Genomic DNA, 22,761 nt, shown 5'->3' on the forward strand with positions numbered 1-22,761 from the left:
AAACGTAGTACGACGACAATTTTAACTCGGATATCGTTCTCACAAGGATTCTTGATTATTATTATCCAAAGGTAAATCGAATTAAGGGGGGGGGGGGGGTTGTTCGGTTTGGTGTTCGATTAAGAAAAAGTGATTATTAAAAGCAATTCTTGAAATAAGCTATTATGAAATAAGTGATTATGAAATAATTCAATCTACCGATTCAGTTCCTACTATCATCGATTAATATAATTTTAATACCCTAAGCGGATTGTCTATTCCTATTTGGATACAAACTCAATGACAAACGCGGTGAAGTTTGTGAGATGTATGATCCTATTGTCTGAATTAAGCAAACGGGATAAGTTTTCATGGATTAAGCAAACATGATTGATCAGATACAAAAACGAATTAAGCAAACGTGACGTGCCTATGTTAGGGTCATACAATCAACCAAATTGAATCAATATTTTTCATGCAATCGAATTAAGCATACAATAACACAAAATATCATTGGAAGGAATTAAACTAAAATTAACATTATAATAATCTCAAGTTTTGGAACCTGAATTACGACAGATCAAATCAGAGGGATTAGTTCTCCATGGAATTCGCACAAGCTTTCAAATTTTTGTGAATAGTGATCCCGTGTACTATTTTCGACTGCTTAGGTTATATGAAAAGTAGAATAAACCTAATTTGGTCAAAACATAACCCATGCCCAAACTAAATAACCCAACACAAAATATAAATCTAGTGCTGAAGGCTTCAACGGATTTTTCAACCATGCTACAGTCCAAATTAGCTTCTGACTTCTTCATGAAAGTCATAGCTATTTCTCTTAGCTTTCCAACGACTGGTAGCACGCCTCGATCCGATACTCCTAACTCTAGTTATGAATTTATTCGTGCAGACTGCTAATGCTGAAAATAAACTGCAAAAAACAAATAAGTGTAAAAATAAGATAAATTATAAAAACACATTAAAAGGAAAAAATAACCAAACTAAAACATGTAAATGCATAAGTATAAATATAGAAGAATGTTCATCAAAATTCACTGATCAAATTCCCCCACACTTGAACTTTTGCACTCCGAGCAAAATTTAAAATAAAACAAAGAAAACACAAACACATCATTAGTTACTCATCCTAGGCTACAAGTCTTCTTCGATTAAGTTTGCATCGATAGGTACTAATCTTGCACACTAAGGATATCGTAGGAACACTAATCCATAATTGTGCAGTCATAAACCTCCTGAATACACAAATCAACTCGGATCATGTTATTGTGTTAAAGCATAACTTACTCATTCTTCTTTTTGCTCTTTTTCATTCAGGCGCAATCACATTAAGCCTGTTATCTCCACACACCCATAGCAAGGCGACCAGTTAGTGACTCTGATCCTTTTTGCACGGGATTCTAGTACTTATGTGGCATAACCCTTTGCTTACTCAGTTGTAATTGCGGGGGATCGGACCGTAATCCGCCCTACCAAGTTCAGCACCAGAAACCGCTGAACCAACTGACAACGAGTCTTACTTTTCAATTTTTTTTGAAGGTTCTACATCCGTTGGGTTAAGTGATGGGGTGAAGGTCACCAAACTTAGAAGGTGCATTCCCTTTTCTTTCTTTTTTTTTCTTTTTTGGAACACTCACTTATATTCATCGACTTCCCTGCGTAGAGTGTGTGTGAGATGGTGCTGACTGCTGAAATAAACTACTCAAGAGCTGTCAGAGAATGAGAATTTAAGGCTAAAACATAATAAGAATTCGAATCAATTTCCATATGCAGGAGACTTACGGTGTTAAGACGATACCGATCTTGTGAATTTTTCCCAAATCTCTGCAAACTAATCTCAAATTAGTCAGTCTATAGCCTAAAACTTTCAAGAAGATGCATTCTTTTATTTTTTTTCTGACTAAAAACAAACAAAACACTAACAAAAATAAGGAAAACAAACTATTTCCCTCCCCCACACTTAAAATAAGCATTGCCCTCAATGAAAAGACATTACTAATAAAGTAGAGAGAAGGAAAGAAAGACTCCCTGATCAAGTTGCAGGGTAGTTAGGTGCTTCCAAAGAAAGCTCCTCTATGCTGACATCTTCAGTCATTGAACTTTCATGGAATAACTTCAAGCGATGCCCATTGACTTTGAAAGTCTTGTTAGTACCTGCACTTTTTATTTCTACTGCACCATAAGGGAAAACATTAGTAATAACAAAAGGGCCAATCCATTTGGATCGAAGTTTCCCAGCCATAAGCTTAAGGCAAGAGTTAAACAGTAAAACCTGTTGGCCCAAAGAAAATTCCTTCCTAGAAATCATTTTATCATGGAAGTGCTTAGTTTTCTCTTTATAAATCCTAGAGCTTTCATAAGCCTATAGTCTAAGCTCTTCCAACTGTTGTAATTGGAGTTTTCTTTCAATACCTGCTTGTTGCATCTCCAAATTATAACTTTTCACCGCCCAATAAGCACGGTGTTCTATCTCAACAGGAAGATGACATCTTACCAAAAACAAGTCGATAAGGAGACATCCCAATGGGTGTCTTGAAAGCTGTTCTTTGGGCCCAAAGTATGTCTTCTAGACGACGGCTTCAGTCTTTCCTGTTTGGCTGCACCATTTTCTCTAAAACCTGTTTGATCTCCCTGTTTAAGATCTCAGCTTACCCATTAGTTTGTGGGTGATATGCAGTAGAGACTCTGTGCACAACTCCATACTTCCGGAGCAAGGCTTCCATGGTGCGGTTACAGAAATGAGTGCCTTGGTCACTTATGATAGCTCGTGGTATTCCAAACCTGCAAAAGATATTAGACCTGACAAAATCTGCAACAACTCTAGAATCATTAGTCCTAGTGGGGATAACTTCCACCCAATTTGAAACATAATCAACAACAAGCAAAATGTAAAGGAAACCAAATGATATAGGTGTTGGAGAATAGCCATCCAAGGCGCAGCGGAATTTAAAAATTTCTCCATTTAGTGATCCTTACGAATGGGCATGATCAGTGATAGAATCGTTACCTCTTGTGGCGATTCAAACCTTTGGTGCAGATCTCTGATAATGATCAAAACCTTTGATACAGATCCACGGGGCGATCACGAACGTTGAACGATGACAACGTCTCTACTCAGTCCACACGAACGGATTCCTTCAATCGCAGTGCTAGCTGTTATGAATGAAGGCTTTGAGTGAGAGAAAGAGGGAAACAAAAATTCCAAGTCTCTACTTGAATTTCAGTCTGAGTGGAGTGGAGTGTAGTGACAATGCTTCTACCCAAGGGGTTCTATTTATAGAACCACTTGTGTGGGCTTCAAGCTAAAAAGCCCACTTAAGTGTATTTTGGCCCATATCTTATAATATGCCCAAAATCACTTAAGTATTTGGTATCTTACCATATTTTGTCTCCCACTTAAGTGCACCGTACCTTACAGTGTTCCTTAGTTATTCTATCTCTCATCAATCTGTCCTTTGTGTGTGACCCTATAGGTTTTCGTGGCGTTGACAATTATATTAAATCACGTATTTAACAAAATAAACAGTGAGCGGTATCTAGCAACACATCACTGCTACCCAAGTCACGAAAATGTCATGTGATCTGACAAAACCTCCCGTGATAATAATTATGTGTATAATTACCCCTTTGCCCTTATGTCTATATTGAACACAAGGTATAGACCGTGTCACCCTTGTCCAGTTCAATATTGGGCCCATAGACATTTATCCTGTTACGCAGGATGGGAAAATTCCATCTAGGACACTCATGTCCCTCAGCATGCTTTGTGGAGTACCCATCAACTGTCTTTATGGTTATCCAGTTACGGACAACGTTGGATCAGCAACAAAGCACTCGACTCTACATCTAGGATCCATAGTGGTTTCAGGTCGAAGAGTGGTATACACTATTATCACCATGAGAATAACTTATGACACTTTGCATAACTTTCTATATAGTATTCTCATAGCGGGTCAATCCGGTATAAATATTACTCCTAATATTTATACCTATGTTTAAAACTTGATAACTCTTTATCCATGATCCATGAGATGTGATCATCAGTCTACAAACATAATAGTCTTAATGCTTTAATGTTATCCCACTTCACATTAAAGCTCGACTACGGATACTTTAAGAATATTGTCCTTATGTTTAATGTGTTCTCATGATTAAGTCACACTTAATACATTAAACGGACTATCTATTCTAGGGACTTTATTAATCAACCATAATAAAGAAAATGCCTTTAAATAATTCGATACAAGTACCAAAAGTATTGACCTCTAGGGCTTACACCAACAATCTCCCACTAGCACTAGAGCCAATCAGGCATACCCCGTATGCCCATTGATCTAGTATGGCCATCATGCTTCTGCTGCGCAAGAGGCTTTGTCAGTGGGTTAACAACATTGTCAAGTGTAGGTACTTTACATATTTTCACACAACGTCTAAGTATGTGTTTGGATCGTTGGTGAGATCTAGGCTCCTTAGCTTGTGCGATAACACCATTGTTATCATAATAGAGACCAATGGGATCCACAATGCTATGGACTATGCCAAGTTTATTGATCCAAACAGCTTCCTTTGCTGCACTTAAGGCAGCAATATACTCGGCCTCAGTTGTAGAATCAGCAACTGCATCTTGCGTTGAACGTTTCAAGCTCACAGTGCCACCATTTAAGCAAAACACATGACCAGATTGGAATCATTCATATTAAAGCGTCTCAACACTTTGTCTATGTACTCTGACTTAGGCCAAGCATTTCATGATCTATCTCTATAGATTCTGATAGGCTGCTTCACCCAGGTCCTTCATAGAAAAGCATTTCCCCAACCAAGACTTTACTTGTTGCAGGGTAGGGATATCATTTCCAATGAGTAATATGTCATCTACATATAATACCAGGAATACGATCATGCTCCCACTAACCTTCTTGTAGACGCAAGGCTCATCTTTATTCTTGATGAATCCATACAGTTTTACTGTTTCATCAAGGCGAAGATTCCATGAGTAGGTCACAGGCTCATCTTGATCCATGAGTAATACATCACCTTGATCAGATATCCATATATCTCAGGTAGGTGACGTATCCTGCCTGACCTACGCTGGTCTTGTTCTACTTGAGCAGGTTGCTCTTACACAACTACTTGTGTTTCCTGCTCTAATTCCTCCATAGGTGTATCAATACTTTGTGATTCTTGAATTTCTTCAAGTTCTACTTTCCTCCCACTGATTCCTTTGGAAATAAAATCCCTTTCTAGGAAAACTCAAGTTCGAGCGACAAACACTTTGCCCTCAGAAGGATTGTAGAAATAATATCCTCTTGTTTCTTTAAGATACCCCACAAATAAGCATTTGTCAGATTTGGGCTCAAGCTTAGTTGAAATTTGTCGTTTCACATAAACTTCGCAACCCCAAATCTTCATGTAAGACATATGTGGTCTCTTACCACTCCATATCTCATATGGTGTCTTTTCAACCTTTTGGATGGAACACGGTTAAGTATGTAAGCTGATGTCAATGGTGTATGTCCTTAAAAGGAGTTTGGAAGATTGGTGTGACTCATCATGGATCGGACCATGTCCAACAGGGTTCGATTTCTTCTCTCAGATACACCCTTCCATTGGGATGTGCCAGGAGGAGTAAGTTGGGATAGGATCCCACACTCTTTCAGATGGTCATCAAACTCTAGGATTAAATACTCATCACTTCGATCTGATCGAAGAGTTTTAATATTCTTACCTAGTTGGTTTTAACTCGTTAGGTTTCACCCTTTTGTATTAATGTTATTAATAGGCATTTCAAGATCAAGGACATATAGTCCATTGTTCATTTGTGCAGTAGCATAGAATATATCATTCAAATAAATTGAGCAACAATTGTTCTTTATTATAAATGAAAAACCAAACTTGTCCAAACAAGCAATGGAAATAATATTCCTGCTAATTGCAGGTACATAATAACAGTTCTCTAACTGAATTATTAAACCACTAGGTAAAGTCAATACAAAAGTTCCTACGGCTAAAGCAACAACCTTTGCTCCATAGCCAACTCGTAGGTCGACTTCACCTTTTGCCAAATCTCTACTCCTTTTTAGTTCCTGCACATTTGTACAAATGTGAGAACCGCATCCAGTATCTAATACCCATGATGCAGAAGTAGATAAATTAATAACAAAAATACCTTAAGTTGAAGTCTCTACTCCATTCTTCTTATCTTCCAGGTACTTTGGGCAGTTCCTCTTCCAGTGTCCGATCTTACCGCAATGGAAGCAGGTGCCTTCTTTTGCTATGCCTCCACTAGGCTTCAAAGCAGCAGTGGGTCTGGGATTGGCAACTTCCTTGCCCTTCCCCTTATCACTCTACTTAGTGGGCCTTTTGTTTTGTCTCTTTCCATTTCCGATCATCAGAATGGACTTCCCTTTTGACTTCAGATTCTGCTCGGCAGTTCTTAACATGGCGAGCAGTTCAGGAAGAGATTTGTCCATATCAATCATATTGAAATTTAGGACAAATTGACTGAAACTATCTGGCAACGATTGCAAGATCAAATCAGTTGCAAGTTCCTTTTCGAGGGGAAAACCCAATCTCTCAAGGTTTTCCACATACCCAATCATCTTGAGTACATGGGGACCTACAGGGGCTCCCTCAGCTAACTTGCTTTGAAAAAGGGCTTTTGAAACTTCAAACCTCTCATGCCTTGCTTGCTCTTGATAGAGCAACTTCAGGTGTTCGATCATATCGAACGCTGACATGTTCTCATGTTGCTTTTGCAATTCTGAGTTCATGGTAGCTAGCATGAGACAAGCAGTTTCATTGGAATCATCGACATGCTTCTTATAAGCATCTCTTTCTGCCTTAGGTGCAGAACTAGGAGGTTCCTCTTCAGGAACAGGTGTCTCCAAGACATACAGCTTTTTATCATGTTTGAGGACAATCCTCAGGTTTCGGTGCCAATCCAGGAAATTTGTCCCAGACAATTTTTCCTTATCAAGGATTGATCGCAGGATGTTGTTAGAGGTGTTTGTTGTCATGGTAATCTACATAAGGATTAATGAAAATATAAGTATCATGGACATATTTAATTAGGCCTTTAATTAAATATGCTCCCACATTTTACTCAAAACAAATGACCCTCATCATCTGATTCGGAAAATCCCGTTGGAAGATTTTCTAGTGGGTCGAGATCCATATTTCACTTCGTTCTAAGTCCGCGTAGGCGGATTACACAAAACTAGGTTATTTAGGTAGGAACTCCTTCCAGTTGTATCTCATACAACTCTCAAAATTTTCAATTGGGTGAATAACTCCTTATTCCAATCCATCATATGGATCATTCCCAACTCTTGCTTCTAAACATATATAATATTATTATAACTAAGTTTGAACCATTGTCTTAGCAGTTGGATATTACATTTATCCCATCGCACCCTACTAATATAGAACATGCACCTCGCGTAGGCGAAACCTACATATCCTATACCAATCTTGATCAGTGCTAAAACTTGGAAAGCAAACATATATAATATTCTCATAATTTGTTTAGTTAAGTTTGACCCATTGTTTTAACAGTTGGATATTACAATTATCCCATCGCACCTTACTAATATATAGATCATGCACCTCGCGTAGGTGAAACCTACATTATCCATTACTAGTCTTGATGAGTGTTAAAACTTGGAAAGCTTAAACTTAATATTTATTTTGAGGGAATTGCAATTTTTCTGATCTCACCGGCTTGTTTATCATATAAACCGTCTCTCACATGCATCAACATACATTCACATGCATCAACATACATACAAACATAATGAAACAGTTATGGCCCCTAGCGCAATTGTTCTCCCAAGCCAATGAGAGAACCTAAGCTAACCTACAACGATCTAAGCTTCTCCAAGCAAGATCTTCAAGGTTGTCCTCCTTTGGCACTGACTTCTTTGCTTTCTTCATATCATTACATTACAAAAGAAACTCGTTTTACATACGAGGGAGTGAGATGAGAAAAGAAGTTACATTTGGGAGATTAAGAGAGAGGCACGACACACAGGTCGTATTTTAAAAACCCAAAACAAAACAAAGGAAAACTAAGGCCATAACCGATCACCACAAGACAATAATAAACACTTTATTATTATTATTATTATTATTATTATTAATTCCTTTAATTAATTAAAATCAAATTAAATTTCGACGATCGATCACACTACGCAGAGTTAGCCGGGGGTCCGCTGCCCGGACAGCGGGAACAATTCATTTAAAATTGACGTCGTTTTTCGTACCAACACTTGATACTTCAAAGCACTTTTTCTAGCCGAACGGGTGAATTTTTCCTTGCGTTAACCGGTTAACCATATGCGTTAACCGGTTAACACTGTTTGAAAACTTTTAGAAAACTCTTTTCTTCCTTGCGTTAACCGGTTAACCATATGCGTTAACCGGTTAACACTGTTTGAAAATGTCTTGGAAAACTGTTTTCCGCCTTGCGTTAACCGGTTAACCAAATGCGTTAACCGGTTAACACTGTTTGAAAATCTCAAAAAATTTATTTTGCATTGCGTTAACAGGTTAACACTGTTCCAAAATTTAAAAAATTTATTTCGTATTACGTTAACAGGTTAACCATGCGCGTTAACCGGTTAACACTGTTCGGAAAAGTGTTTAGGACGCACAACTCTTGTGCAGTCAAACCCCAATCGCATAACTCTCTGACAACACAACCCTTGTGTCGTCACTAACCCTGATGCACCAATTTCAGACCGTCAAACACATCTCGATTGTTAATTCAGTATGATTGATCAATACGTCATTGCTTCACCATACTAATGTCGGATCAAGAAGAAAATGACCATTGATCGCTCAAAGGAAAACAATCATTGAGGGTTTGAATGAACGAAACGAGAACACTATATCATATATAATGTATTTTGCATCAGGATTACATATATCACATATATGTAACTTGATCGATCTCAATTTAACCTTTGATTCATTCTGTCTTTAATCATATTATTACAGAACAAAAACAGTTATCAGATTCATGGTTTCGTAAGTGGCTCTGATACCACTGTTGGAGAATAGCCATCCAAGGCGCAGCGGAATTTAAAAATTTCTCCATTTAGTGATCCTTACGAATGGGCATGATCAGTGATAGAATCGTTACCTCTTGTGGCGATTCAAACCTTTGGTGCAGATCTCTGATAATGATCAAAACCTTTGATACAGATCCACGGGGCGATCACGAACGTTGAACGATGACAACGTCTCTACTCAGTCCACACGAACGGATTCCTTCAATCGCAGTGCTAGCTGTTATGAATGAAGGCTTTGAGTGAGAGAAAGAGGGAAACAAAAATTCCAAGTCTCTACTTGAATTTCAGTCTGAGTGGAGTGGAGTGTAGTGACAATGCTTCTACCCAAGGGGTTCTATTTATAGAACCACTTGTGTGGGCTTCAAGCTAAAAAGCCCACTTAAGTGTATTTTGGCCCATATCTTATAATATGCCCAAAATCACTTAAGTATTTGGTATCTTACCATATTTTGTCTCCCACTTAAGTGCACCGTACCTTACGGTGTTCCTTAGTTATTCTATCTCTCATCAATCTGTCCTTTGTGTGTGACCCTATAGGTTTTCGTGGCGTTGACAATTATATTAAATCACGTATTTAACAAAATAAACAGTGAGCGGTATCTAGCAACACATCACTGCTACCCAAGTCACGAAAATGTCATGTGATCTGACAAAACCTCCCGTGATAATAATTATGTGTATAATTACCCCTTTGCCCTTATGTCTATATTGAACACAAGGTATAGACCGTGTCACCCTTGTCCAGTTCAATATTGGGCCCATAGACATTTATCCTGTTACGCAGGATGGGAAAATTCCATCTAGGACACTCATGTCCCTCAGCATGCTTTGTGGAGTACCCATCAACTGTCTTTATGGTTATCCAGTTACGGACAACGTTGGATCAGCAACAAAGCACTCGACTCTACATCTAGGATCCATAGTGGTTTCAGGTCGAAGAGTGGTATACACTATTATCACCATGAGAATAACTTATGACACTTTGCATAACTTTCTATATAGTATTCTCATAGCGGGTCAATCCGGTATAAATATTACTCCTAATATTCATACCTATGTTTAAGACTTGATAACTCTTTATCCATGATCCATGAGATGTGATCATCAGTCTACAAACATAATAGTCTTAATGCTTTAATGTTATCCCACTTCACATTAAAGCTCGACTACGGATACTTTAAGAATATTGTCCTTATGTTTAATGTGTTCTCATGATTAAGTCACACTTAATACATTAAACGGACTATCTATTCTAGGGACTTTATTAATCAACCATAATAAAGAAAATGCCTTTAAATAATTCGATACAAGTACCAAAAGTATTGACCTCTAGGGCTTACACCAACAATCTCCCACTAGCACTAGAGCCAATCAGGCATACCCCGTATGCCCATTGATCTAGTATGGCCATCATGCTTCTGCTGCGCAAGAGGCTTTGTCAGTGGGTTAACAACATTGTCAAGTGTAGGTACTTTACATATTTTCACACAACGTCTAAGTATGTGTTTGGATCGTTGGTGAGATCTAGGCTCCTTAGCTTGTGCGATAACACCATTGTTATCATAATAGAGACCAATGGGATCCACAATGCTATGGACTATGCCAAGTTTATTGATCCAAACAGCTTCCTTTGCTGCACTTAAGGCAGCAATATACTCGGCCTCAGTTGTAGAATCAGCAACTGCATCTTGCGTTGAACGTTTCAAGCTCACAGTGCCACCATTTAAGCAAAACACATGACCAGATTGGAATCATTCATATTAAAGCGTCTCAACACTTTGTCTATGTACTCTGACTTAGGCCAAGCATTTCATGATCTATCTCTATAGATTCTGATAGGCTGCTTCACCCAGGTCCTTCATAGAAAAGCATTTCCCCAACCAAGACTTTACTTGTTGCAGGGTAGGGATATCATTTCCAATGAGTAATATGTCATCTACATATAATACCAGGAATACGATCATGCTCCCACTAACCTTCTTGTAGACGCAAGGCTCATCTTTATTCTTGATGAATCCATACAGTTTTACTGTTTCATCAAGGCGAAGATTCCATGAGTAGGTCACAGGCTCATCTTGATCCATGAGTAATACATCACCTTGATCAGATATCCATATATCTCAGGTAGGTGACGTATCCTGCCTGACCTACGCTGGTCTTGTTCTACTTGAGCAGGTTGCTCTTACACAACTACTTGTGTTTCCTGCTCTAATTCCTCCATAGGTGTATCAATACTTTGTGATTCTTGAATTTCTTCAAGTTCTACTTTCCTCCCACTGATTCCTTTGGAAATAAAATCCCTTTCTAGGAAAACTCAAGTTCGAGCGACAAACACTTTGCCCTCAGAAGGATTGTAGAAATAATATCCTCTTGTTTCTTTAAGATACCCCACAAATAAGCATTTGTCAGATTTGGGCTCAAGCTTAGTTGAAATTTGTCGTTTCACATAAACTTCGCAACCCCAAATCTTCATGTAAGACATATGTGGTCTCTTACCACTCCATATCTCATATGGTGTCTTTTCAACCTTTTGGATGGAACACGGTTAAGTATGTAAGCTGATGTCAATGGTGTATGTCCTTAAAAGGAGTTTGGAAGATTGGTGTGACTCATCATGGATCGGACCATGTCCAACAGGGTTCGATTTCTTCTCTCATATACACCCTTCCACTGGGATGTGCCAGGAGGAGTAAGTTGGGATAGGATCCCACACTCTTTCAGATGGTCATCAAACTCTAGGATTAAATACTCATCACTTCGATCTGATCGAAGAGTTTTAATATTCTTACCTAGTTGGTTTTAACTCGTTAGGTTTCACCCTTTTGTATTAATGTTATTAATAGGCATTTCAAGATCAAGGACATATAGTCCATTGTTCATTTGTGCAGTAGCATAGAATATATCATTCAAATAAATTGAGCAACAATTGTTCTTTATTATAAATGAAAAACCAAACTTGTCCAAACAAGCAATGGAAATAATATTCCTGCTAATTGCAGGTACATAATAACAGTTCTCTAACTGAATTATTAAACCACTAGGTAAAGTCAATACAAAAGTTCCTACGGCTAAAGCAACAACCTTTGCTCCATAGCCAACTCGTAGGTCGACTTCACCTTTTGCCAAATCTCTACTCCTTTTTAGTTCCTGCACATTTGTACAAATGTGAGAACCGCATCCAGTATCTAATACCCATGATGCAGAAGTAGATAAATTAATAACAAAAATACCTTAAGTTGAAGTCTCTACTCCATTCTTCTTATCTTCCAGGTACTTTGGGCAGTTCCTCTTCCAGTGTCCGATCTTACCGCAATGGAAGCAGGTGCCTTCTTTTGCTATGCCTCCACTAGGCTTCAAAGCAGCAGTGGGTCTGGGATTGGCAACTTCCTTGCCCTTCCCCTTATCACTCTACTTAGTGGGCCTTTTGTTTTGTCTCTTTCCATTTCCGATCATCAGAATGGACTTCCCTTTTGACTTCAGATTCTGCTCGGCAGTTCTTAACATGGCGAGCAGTTCAGGAAGAGATTTGTCCATATCAATCATATTGAAATTTAGGACAAATTGACTGAAACTATCTGGCAACGATTGCAAGATCAAATCAGTTGCAAGTTCCTTTTCGAGGGGAAAACCCAATCTCTCAAGGTTTTCCACATACCCAATCATCTTGAGTACATGGGGACCTACAGGGGCTCCCTCAGCTAACTTGCTTTGAAAAAGGGCTTTTGAAACTTCAAACCTCTCATGCCTTGCTTGCTCTTGATAGAGCAACTTCAGGTGTTCGATCATATCGAACGCTGACATGTTCTCATGTTGCTTTTGCAATTCTGAGTTCATGGTAGCTAGCATGAGACAAGCAGTTTCATTGGAATCATCGACATGCTTCTTATAAGCATCTCTTTCTGCCTTAGGTGCAGAACTAGGAGGTTCCTCTTCAGGAACAGGTGTCTCCAAGACATACAGCTTTTTATCATGTTTGAGGACAATCCTCAGGTTTCGGTGCCAATCCAGGAAATTTGTCCCAGACAATTTTTCCTTATCAAGGATTGATCGCAGGATGTTGTTAGAGGTGTTTGTTGTCATGGTAATCTACATAAGGATTAATGAAAATATAAGTATCATGGACATATTTAATTAGGCCTTTAATTAAATATGCTCCCACATTTTACTCAAAACAAATGACCCTCATCATCTGATTCGGAAAATCCCGTTGGAAGATTTTCTAGTGGGTCGAGATCCATATTTCACTTCGTTCTAAGTCCGCGTAGGCGGATTACACAAAACTAGGTTATTTAGGTAGGAACTCCTTCCAGTTGTATCTCATACAACTCTCAAAATTTTCAATTGGGTGAATAACTCCTTATTCCAATCCATCATATGGATCATTCCCAACTCTTGCTTCTAAACATATATAATATTATTATAACTAAGTTTGAACCATTGTCTTAGCAGTTGGATATTACATTTATCCCATCGCACCCTACTAATATAGAACATGCACCTCGCGTAGGCGAAACCTACATATCCTATACCAATCTTGATCAGTGCTAAAACTTGGAAAGCAAACATATATAATATTCTCATAATTTGTTTAGTTAAGTTTGACCCATTGTTTTAACAGTTGGATATTACAATTATCCCATCGCACCTTACTAATATATAGATCATGCACCTCGCGTAGGTGAAACCTACATTATCCATTACTAGTCTTGATGAGTGTTAAAACTTGGAAAGCTTAAACTTAATATTTATTTTGAGGGAATTGCAATTTTTCTGATCTCACCGGCTTGTTTATCATATAAACCGTCTCTCACATGCATCAACATACATTCACATGCATCAACATACATACAAACATAATGAAACAGTTATGGCCCCTAGCGCAATTGTTCTCCCAAGCCAATGAGAGAACCTAAGCTAACCTACAACGATCTAAGCTTCTCCAAGCAAGATCTTCAAGGTTGTCCTCCTTTGGCACTGACTTCTTTGCTTTCTTCATATCATTACATTACAAAAGAAACTCGTTTTACATACGAGGGAGTGAGATGAGAAAAGAAGTTACATTTGGGAGATTAAGAGAGAGGCACGACACACAGGTCGTATTTTAAAAACCCAAAACAAAACAAAGGAAAACTAAGGCCATAACCGATCACCACAAGACAATAATAAACACTTTATTATTATTATTATTATTATTATTATTAATTCCTTTAATTAATTAAAATCAAATTAAATTTCGACGATCGATCACACTACGCAGAGTTAGCCGGGGGTCCGCTGCCCGGACAGCGGGAACAATTCATTTAAAATTGACGTCGTTTTTCGTACCAACACTTGATACTTCAAAGCACTTTTTCTAGCCGAACGGGTGAATTTTTCCTTGCGTTAACCGGTTAACCATATGCGTTAACCGGTTAACACTGTTTGAAAACTTTTAGAAAACTCTTTTCTTCCTTGCGTTAACCGGTTAACCATATGCGTTAACCGGTTAACACTGTTTGAAAATGTCTTGGAAAACTGTTTTCCGCCTTGCGTTAACCGGTTAACCAAATGCGTTAACCGGTTAACACTGTTTGAAAATCTCAAAAAATTTATTTTGCATTGCGTTAACAGGTTAACACTGTTCCAAAATTTAAAAAATTTATTTCGTATTACGTTAACAGGTTAACCATGCGCGTTAACCGGTTAACACTGTTCGGAAAAGTGTTTAGGACGCACAACTCTTGTGCAGTCAAACCCCAATCGCATAACTCTCTGACAACACAACCCTTGTGTCGTCACTAACCCTGATGCACCAATTTCAGACCGTCAAACACATCTCGATTGTTAATTCAGTATGATTGATCAATACGTCATTGCTTCACCATACTAATGTCGGATCAAGAAGAAAATGACCATTGATCGCTCAAAGGAAAACAATCATTGAGGGTTTGAATGAACGAAACGAGAACACTATATCATATATAATGTATTTTGCATCAGGATTACATATATCACATATATGTAACTTGATCGATCTCAATTTAACCTTTGATTCATTCTGTCTTTAATCATATTATTACAGAACAAAAACAGTTATCAGATTCATGGTTTCGTAAGTGGCTCTGATACCACTGTTGGAGAATAGCCATCCAAGGCGCAGCGGAATTTAAAAATTTCTCCATTTAGTGATCCTTACGAATGGGCATGATCAGTGATAGAATCGTTACCTCTTGTGGCGATTCAAACCTTTGGTGCAGATCTCTGATAATGATCAAAACCTTTGATACAGATCCACGGGGCGATCACGAACGTTGAACGATGACAACGTCTCTACTCAGTCCACACGAACGGATTCCTTCAATCGCAGTGCTAGCTGTTATGAATGAAGGCTTTGAGTGAGAGAAAGAGGGAAACAAAAATTCCAAGTCTCTACTTGAATTTCAGTCTGAGTGGAGTGGAGTGTAGTGACAATGCTTCTACCCAAGGGGTTCTATTTATAGAACCACTTGTGTGGGCTTCAAGCTAAAAAGCCCACTTAAGTGTATTTTGGCCCATATCTTATAATATGCCCAAAATCACTTAAGTATTTGGTACCTTACCATATTTTGTCTCCCACTTAAGTGCACCGTACCTTACGGTGTTCCTTAGTTATTCTATCTCTCATTAATCCGTCCTTTGTGTGTGACCCTATAGGTTTTCGCGGCGTTGACAATTATATTAAATCACGCATTTAACAAAATAAACAGTGAGCGGTATCTAGCAACACATCATTGCTACCCAAGTCACGAAAATGTCATGTGATCTGACAAAACCTCCTGTGATAATAATTATGTGTATAATTACCCCTTTGCCCTTATGTCTATATTGAACACAAGGTATAGACCGTGTCATCCTTGTCCAGTTCAATATTGGGCCCATAGACATTTATCCTGTTAGGCAGGATGGGAAAATTCCATCTAGGACACTCATGTCCCTCAGCATGCTTTGTGGAGTACCCATCAACTGTCTTTATGGTTATCCAGTTACGGACAACGTTGGATCAGCAACAAAGCACTCGACTTTACATCTAGGATCCATAGTGGTTTCAGGTCGAAGAGTGGTATACACTATTATCACCATGAGAATAACTTATGACACTTTGCATAACTTTCTATATAGTATTCTCATAGCGGGTCAATCCGGTATAAATATTACTCCTAATATTCATACCTATGTTTAAGACTTGATAACTCTTTATCCATGATCCATGAGATGTGATCATCAGTCTACAAACATAATAGTCTTAATGCTTTAATGTTATCCCACTTCACATTAAAGCTCGACTACGGATACTTTAAGAATAATGTCCTTATGTTTAATGTGTTCTCATGATTAAGTCACACTTAATACATTAAACGGACTATCTATTCTAGGGACTTTATTAATCAACCATAATAAAGAAAATGCCTTTAAATAATTCGATACAAGTACCAAAAGTATTGGCCTCTAGGGCTTACACCAACAACTGGAAAGGGACCCATGAAGTCGATTCCCCATACATCAAATACCTCACAGAAAAGCATAGGTTGCTGAGGCATTTCACTCTTGCGAGTGATGTTTGTACCTGCTATCTAACACTCTTTACAAGTGCGGTAAGTCTCATAAGCATCCTTAAAAACAGTTGGCCAATAGAAACCTGAATCAAGGACTTTTCTTGCAGTCCTTTACGGACCAAAGTGTCCGCCGACTTGAGATGTATGAGAAAATTTCAAAATGGATTCAATCTCATAGTCGGGGACACATCTCCTAATTACCTGATCACTACCAAACTTCCAAAGATATGGATCATCCCAAACATAATATTTGACATCACTCTTGAGTTTGTGAATCTGTGATCTAGATGCACCTGTTGGAAAAACACCAGCAATAAGAAAATTAACAATGTCAGCAAACCAAGGTGTAATCCCGTGCAAAAGAAAAAGCTGCTCATCAGGAAAGTCATCCTGAATAGGAAAAGGATCTGCATCTCTCTCTATCCTGCTCAAGTGGTCAGCCACTAAGTTCTCAACTCCACTTTTGTCTTTAATCTCTACATTAAATTCTTAGAGCAACAACATCCACTGAATCAATCTCGGTTTTGCATCCGGCTTCTTCAACAAGTACTTTAATGCTGCATGGTCAGTAAAAACAACAACCTTGGAACCTAACAAATATGATCTGAATTTATCAAGAGCAAAAACAGTAGCTAGCAGTTCTTTTTCAGTGGTAGTGTAATTTGACTGTGCAAAATCTAAAGTTCTAGAAGCATAGTAAACAACATGGGCAACCCTGTCAACCCTTTGTGCAAGGACAACCCCAACAACATAATTAGACGTATCACACATAATCTCAAAAGGGAGGGTCCAGTCCGGTGGCTGGATTATGGGAACGGAGGTCAATGCTTTCTTCAAGAAGTCAAACGCTTATTTGCATTTGTCATCAAAGTTGAAGGTGACATCATTCTTCAACAAGTTTGATAGCGGAAGAGCTATCTTGCTGAAATCCTTGATGAAACGCCTATAAAAACCTGCATGACCAAGAAAAGAACGAATCTCGCGAACGCAAGAAGGGTAAGGCAGTGTAGAAATCACATCTATTTTAGCAGGGTCAACAGAAATTCCTTTTTCTGAAATTATGTGACCCAATACAGTTCCCTGATCAACCATAAAGTGGCATTTTTCATAATTTAAAACGAGATCAGTTTCGATGGATCTTTCTAAAATCAAGCTTAAACTGCTCAAGCATGCATCAAAAGAGGAACCATAGACAGTGAAATCGTCCATAAAGACTTCCATGAAATTTTCAATGAAATCATAAAAAATGCTAATCATGCATCGCTGGAAAGTGCCAGGAGCATTGCAAATACCAAAAGGCATCCTCCTGTAAGCAAAAGTACCAAAGGGACAAGTAAAAGTGGTATTCTCTTGATCTTCCGGTGCAATATGAATCTGAAAGTAACTTGAAAAACCATCAAGAAAACAATAATGTGATTTACCAGCAAGTCGTTCAAGCATTTGGTCAATGAGTGGTAAAGGAAAGTGATCCTTTCTCGTAGCCTAGTTCAATCTCCTGTAATCAATACAAACTCTCCAGCTGTTCTAAACTCTAGTGGGAACAAGTTCATTCTTTTCATTTTTTACCACTGTGAGTCCTGTTTCCTTAGGTACAACCTGCACCGGGCTTACCCATTTACTGTCAGAGATAGGATAAATGACACCTGCTTGCAAGAGTTTGGTTACCTCCTTCTTCACAACATCAAGAATCAAAGGATTAAGCCTCCTTTGGGGTTGCCTTACTGTTTTCGCTCCGTCCTCAAGTAATATCCTGTGCATGCACATTTACGGACTAATACCTGGGAGGTTGGCTAATGTCCACCCGATTGCCTTCTTGTGATTCTTTAAAACCTGCAAAAACTTGTCTTCCTGATCGAAATCAAGGTTAGAAGAAATAATAATAGGGAGTTTTTCATTAGTCTCCAAATAACCGTATTTCAAGTTTTTAGGGAGCTTTTTCAGCTCTAAAGACAGGGGTTGCTCGATGGATGGAATGCTTGGGGCAGTCGGGATGTCAAGAGCATCAACTGCAAAAGCAACTTCATCGGCAACAACTTCACCTGTAGGAAATGTATCAGGCTACAAGGCAGCATCAATCTCAGCACACACAACACAAAGGTTAGTGTCAGTACAATCAACACATGAGTAAATATCATCGAAACCAGATAAAGATGGAAAATCAAGTGAAAATAAATCAGAACAAGTGTCCTCAACCAGCTCAGATATCAATTCCATATGAAAAACGGAATGCTCTTCCAAGGGGTGTTTCATGGCATCGAAAATGTTAAATTTTGCGACAATGTCACCAAATTCCATGGACATGGTTCCATCGTCAACATCAATTTTTGTCTTCGCCGTTTTCATGAACAGTCTGCCTAAAATGATGGGAGTTCTGCTTGTCTTATTCTCTCCTTCCATGTCCAGAATGTAAAAACTTGCTGGAAAAATTAAATCGTTAACTTGGACAAGGACATCTTCCACTACGCCAGTCGGGCGTGCATTGCTCCTGTTCGCCAGTTGGACGATCAAACCTGTATGTTGCAAAGGACCAAGATTAAGGTTATTATAAATAGAAGTAGGCATAACATTAATGTCCGCTCCTAAATCAAGCATGCAATTCTCGAATTTACTATCCCCGATGGTACAAAGGACAATAAAAGTTCTCGGATCCCTCTGCTTTTGTGGCAAGAGCTGAGTGATGGCCGAAACATTTTTCTCGCCTGTAACTTTTTCAGATGAAGGCTTGGGCTGAATAAAAGCAGAAATATTTCTTCCCAAGTTAACTCTCTCACTTCTTTTAATCCTCCTCTTATTTGTACATAAATCCTTCAGAAACTTTGCATACTTAGGAACCTGTTTAATTACATCAAGAAGCAGAATATTTACCGCAACTTTTCTAAAAACATCCAATATCTCTCTTTCCTTGTCTCCCTCCTCAATTCTTTTATTTTTTAGAACTCTATGTGAGAAGGGGAATGGTGGCACATACTCATTTTCTTTAATTTTTTCAGATGAAACAAGTTCAGATGGAGTAGGTTCAGGTTCAAATGTTACCTCAATAATTTTTTTATTTTTTTCAGAGGCTGTTTCTGAAACCTTTCCAGATCTCAATGAAATCGCACTCACATTAGCATTAGAATCCTTTGGATTGACAACTGCTTGGGTTGGAAGCTGGTTCGACCCTTGGGCTTGCATGTTATTTATTTGAGTAGCAAGTTGTCCCATTTGTATGTTCAAGGTCTGAATGCTAGAATCGGTCCTTTGTTGGAATTGGAGATTGTTGGCGGCCATTTGTTTGACAAGATCTTCTAAGGATGATCCGGAAGGTGCAGGGGCAACCACTTGAGGTGGGTTCTGTTGTGGGTTTCCATATCGAAGGTTGGGATGGTTCCTCCAATTGGGATGGTATTTGTTAGTGGACAGGTCAAGAGTATTATTGTACCTGTTTTGATTGTAAAGGTTGGCTGCATAAGCTTGAGGCATCTCGAGAATGGTCTCGTCTCTCAAAATAGGACAAGTATCGATCGGGTGCTCATGAGAAGTACAAATACCACACATTGTTGCTGTTTGAGGTTTTGCTACTGCCAGTTGTTTGACTAAGGCAGTGAGCTCGTCAATTCTGGTCTCTAAAGCTTTGTTGGAAGAAACCTGAATTTGATTCACGCCTTTGCTTTGCACAGAATTGTCTCTAGTAGTGAACTGTTGGGAATTAAGGGACATATTTTCGATAAGAGCTTTGGCAGCAGCTGAAGTCTTATCAACAAGTGCTCCACCACTAGCAGTATCAAGAATGTTCCTATCCATCGGTATTAAACCCTCATAAAAGTACTGGATGAGTAGTTGCTCGGTGATCTGGTGCTGAGGGCAGCTGGATACCAAGTGTTTGAATCTCTCCCAATACTCGGTCAATGACTCATTACTCTGTCTAATACCACGAATCTCTTTTCTTATCGAGGCAGCTCTGGAGGCAGGAAAATATCTCTCTAAGAACACTTTTTCAGGGCATTCCAGCTTGCAATTGAATTTGACTCGAGATAATATATCTAATCCTTTGCTGCACCCTGTAATGAAAAAGGAAAAACTCGAAGTTTGATGTGATCTTCAGTGATCCCTTCAGGCTTCAATGGTGTAGAACACACCACCTGGAATTCTTTCAAATGTTTGTGCGGATCCTCACCTGCAAGACCACTAAACTTGGGCAACAAATGTATTAAACCCGATTTTAATTCAAAAGGAACAACAACAACATCATATTCAATACAAGCCATTATAATTCACATGAGGTGCAACCAATTGCCTTAAGGTTCTATTGTTAACCATTTCAAAAACAAACACAAAGAAGGGAATTGATCAAAATAAATTCAGAAAAATAAAGTGACACCGAATTTAATCTAATGACTTAAAAATATAATTTTGAGAATTTTTTCGATTTTTTTGACTCTATGAAAACAGTAAAAAATTCATAAAAATAGAAAAAAAAGGAATTTGAGAATTTTTTTACACAAGACTGTCGGAACAAATTTTCAATCGGACGCAATTTTCCCAAATACCGATTTTTTTTCACTTTTTGGACTCTAAAACGCGCGCTGGACAGAACCGTGAGGAAACTAGGACCTAGACGCGTAGGCACTAAACCTATGACTCTAAAAACGATTAATATAATCAAGAATCCCCGGTAACAGCGCCAATTTGCTCTGCTGTCGCGCGCGGGTCAAAACGAGTGTTTTTCAAAAACGTAGTATGACGACAATTTTAACTCGGATATCGTTCTCACAAGGATTCTTGATTATTATTATCCAAAAGTAAATAGAATTAAGGGGGGGTTGTTCGATTTGGTGCTCGATTAAGAAAAAGTGATTATTAAAAGCAATTCTTGAAATAAGCTATTATGAAATAAGTGATTATGAAATAATTCAATCTACCGATTCAGTTCCTACTATCATCGATTAATATAATTTTAATACCCTAAGCGGATTGTCTATTCCTATTTGGATACAAACTCAATGACAAGCGCGGTGAAGTTTGTGAGATGTATGATCCTATTGTCTGAATTAAGCAAACGGGATAAGTTTTCATGGATTAAGCAAACATGATTGATCAGACACAAAAATGAATTAAGCAAACGTGACGTGCCTATGTTAGGATCATACAATCAACCAAATTGAATCAATATTTTTCATGCAATCGAATTAAGCATACAAGAACACAAAATGTCATTGGAAGGAATTAAACTAAAATTAACATTATAATAATCTCAAGTTTTGGAACCTGAATTACGACAGATTGAATCAGAGGGATTAGTTCTCCATGGAATTCACACAAGCTTTCAAATTTTCGTGAATAGTGATCCCGTGTACTGTTTTCGGCTGCTTAGGTTATAGGAAAAGTAGAATAAACCTAATTTGGTCAAAACATAACCCATGCCCAAACTAAATAACCCAACACAAAATATAAATCTAGTACTGAAGGCTTCAACGAATTTTTCAACCATGCTACAGTCCGGATTAGCTTCTGACTTCTTCATGAAAGTCATAGCTATTTCTCTTAGCTTTCCAACGACTGGTAGCACGCCTCGATCAGGTACTCCTAACTCCAATTATGAATTTATTCGTGCAGACTGCTAATGATGAAAATAAATTGCGAAAAACAAATATGTGTAAAAATAAGATAAATTATAAAAACACATTGAAAGGGAAAAAATAACCGAACTAAAACATGGAAATGCATAAGTATAAATATAGAAGAATATGCATCAAAATGCACTGATCACTCTACCATAGTGGTATAAAGTTCTATTTAATATTTTTCAACTTTATTCTAACTATTGAAAAGAGATGAGACCATTGAATAGCAGAAAGAGAATGTTTATTACTTAACACGATATTTTAGTGGATGTAAGAGGTAATTTTAGTGTTGTAGTAGGCAATTTATATTTTGAATTCAGAAACAAGCAGCACTTCATGAAGTGTTGCAGAATGCGAAATAATATAGCATTTGAAAATTATTGCTGGGAAATAGTGCAACATTTGAAAAATGTTGTTGTAGGCGAAACAGTGCAACATTTAGCAAAAGTGTTGTTGATAGTGTGTGTTTCATCAAGGGTCACAACCTTATGAAACAACATCAGTTTGACTTATAAA

This window comes from Lathyrus oleraceus, chromosome 5 (genome assembly GCF_024323335.1).
Source record: "Lathyrus oleraceus cultivar Zhongwan6 chromosome 5, CAAS_Psat_ZW6_1.0, whole genome shotgun sequence".
Lineage (NCBI taxonomy): Eukaryota > Viridiplantae > Streptophyta > Magnoliopsida > Fabales > Fabaceae > Lathyrus > Lathyrus oleraceus.